We start from the raw sequence: 2,917 nt of genomic DNA, 5'->3' as shown, positions 1-2,917 counted from the left end.
TATATATATATATATATATGTGTGTGTATATATATATATATATATATGTATGTATATGTATATGTATAGGCATTTTAAACCCTTTCCACACTCTTGCAATATTCTAAACAATGTTTCTAAACTCTAAATGCTCTAAAAGAGCACAGCATATCATGATTTCAGCTCTCTGCCTCCGGCTGCACTATTGGCCACGCCCACTTCTGGAGATGAGCTGATCTCCGTGCAGAGTGGAGATCAGCTGATCAGCTGCAGGAGCAAGCTTCTCCCACAGCTGTGGGCTGCACACAGGTGCTTAATCATTTACAGTAATTTATTTTAAATTAAATTTCCATGCCAATCGTGCGGCTCATCCATCAATCAGCCAATTGTGTGTCACGTCCAATCTCACTTTGAAAAACCGCGATAGAGCGAGTTTGCGAAAACGAACCGCGACGTACCAAGGGACTACTATAGTTACAAAATGCTCCTCCAGCTATTTCTTATTTATACCATGTCTTTTAAACCTTTTGTTGCTGTTATCAAATAATTTTTAAAAAAGTTCAATTTCTCAATTTTAATATTTGCAAATATCATAAAACCCACATTTTCTTCACAACAGGACATAATAAAATATCGAACCACTGCAGTAGTTATATTACCATTTTACACAACGCCCCAACTTTATTGGAAGTGGAGTTTTAGAAAACTTTATACATATTGGCTGAAGTTCATTGGACTGGACAAAAGTTATTTAAGCTGTCCAAAGGACCTGACTTAACCTTGTTATATTCATTTACCTGGATTATTGAGCATGCTTCAGTTCATTTAAGCTGCTTTATTTTCTGTTTTGACTGTCACTTGTGAATGTTAGTAACACTAAAGTACTTAAATCAATATTATAAAGCATGAACCTTCTGGTAAATCTTTAGCTGTAGTATAAAAAATGTGATTGGTACATTTGTTTGGGGTACTGATGTTCGTTTTTCTCACTTCGAGCACTGCATCCAGAACAAGCTGGACTCCCTCGTCTGTTTAAACATTCATTCTGGGTAATGAAGTCCACATAACTCTAAGTAAATTGTGTCACATTTATGGTTTTTGATCAATCTTTCTCTGGAAGAAAGATGACATTTGATGGAGAAGATTCAGGTTTTCTTCTACATTTATACTTGAATCCTCGTTTTTATTTTTTATTTTTATACAACTACCTTCAGGCAGATTCTAACAAAGAGATAAAAGCTCCAAAACAAACCTTTTTTTCGTTGCTCTACATGAAGGATTCTCACATTCAGGATCGACACTTATTCCTTTCTTACACTCGCTCTGGCACTTACATGTGAATATGTGATTATAAACAAACATGAATGGAATATATCTCTGCATGTAAAGTCCGTCTGTCTCATTATCTCCATCGTTATCGTCCATCAGAGGTGATGTGTGCTCAGAAACGTTCGGAGAAAAGCTCGTTTCAGGCAGATTTTCCACTAATCTGAAAAACTATACGATCCTGCAGGGTTTTGTTTTAATGCAGTCTTTCTCACGTTAAACATAGTATATATTTTTTTATAATAAATCACTGCAAGTCAGAGTATAAGACAAAAGATATTTTGTGCATTATAGACGTGCTAAATGACCAATCTCAGGTAGTTTTGTCATTTTCCGAACACGTTTTAGAACTTTAACGACAAACTCGAACAAAAACATTGAGAAAAATATATTTAAGAAAAGGTTTGAGAGAAAATAAAATCTATATTTCTGCTGCTGGCTGTTCTTTGATGCTGGATGAGTTCATCCTGAGGCATTTTTACACTAAATTAAACGAGCAGAAGTGGCTTTAGCCTGTTTTGGGATGTTTTTGAACTTGTGACCGCACTTTCTGAACTATGAAAGTGTTTGTGTTTAACATTTTTAATAAAAAAAATTAATAAAAAAAATACAAGCAGCTGGAGTTCAGTTTGATCTCTACTTTTTCAGAAGAAACTCTTGTACAGACAATTAAATGAATTAAAGCTGTCTGTAAAAGTTGTAAAACAATTTTCTGTTACAACGTTACAGTTTTATTTTGTTCTTTGTCATCATTTCCTCTGTTAAGAATTTGTTGTTTTATAAAAAATATATTGAAAGTGCCAAACAAACCTCCATGCATTAAAGAAGAGCCACTAACGTGTCAGCAGTTGGGTCATCTTGGTAAAAAAACTGCAAGCACGATGCTGAGACAGGTCATAGGCAACAGTGTAAAGCATTGGTGTTCAATGTAAACCTTGTGTTGTGTATCAGAGCAGGATTTTAGGGGAATTGTGGTTAAAACGTCTCCTCTTTGCTGGTATTTGGATCTCAGCAACAATGTTGTGCTGTCTCTGTGTTTCCTTTGCAGTGAAATGTTGTGCTGTCGTCTCTCTTTGTGCCTTTCTTCGCTCAGAGCAGTGCGTGTTCGCTTTCCCTCTGGTTTTCTCAGCAGTCGATGTGCCATTGTTACACACCTGTACAGTACATGGTTTTTTCTGTGAAGGTACACTCAATCGGCATACGCTTGATGGGTGAATATTTGACAGGTGGGTTCTAGATGGGTGAATGATTCAAAGAGTAAAGTCTTGATAAGTGAACGCTTGAAAGGTGAAAGTTCATTGAATGACAGATTGATTGGTGAACAATTAATGGTTGAAACACTCAGTGGGTGAATGGGAGATGGGTGAACACTTAGTGGGTAAAAGGCTCAATGGGTGAACATTTGATGGTTAAAACACTCAGAAGGTGAATGCTCGATGGGTGATCGCTCCATGAGTGATCAATCGAGAAGTAAATGCTTGATGAGTGATCACTCGAGAAGTAAATGCTTGATGGGTGAATGCTTGATGGGTGAATACTCCATGGGTGATCGCTCCATGGGTGAACGCTCCATGGGTGATCGCTCCATGGGTGATCGCTCCATGGGTGATCG

Source organism: Nematolebias whitei, chromosome 23 (genome assembly GCF_014905685.2).
Source record: "Nematolebias whitei isolate Nwh7 chromosome 23, NemWhi1, whole genome shotgun sequence".
Classification (NCBI taxonomy): Eukaryota; Metazoa; Chordata; class Actinopteri; order Cyprinodontiformes; family Rivulidae; genus Nematolebias; species Nematolebias whitei.
This window is presented reverse-complemented; position numbering follows the sequence as displayed.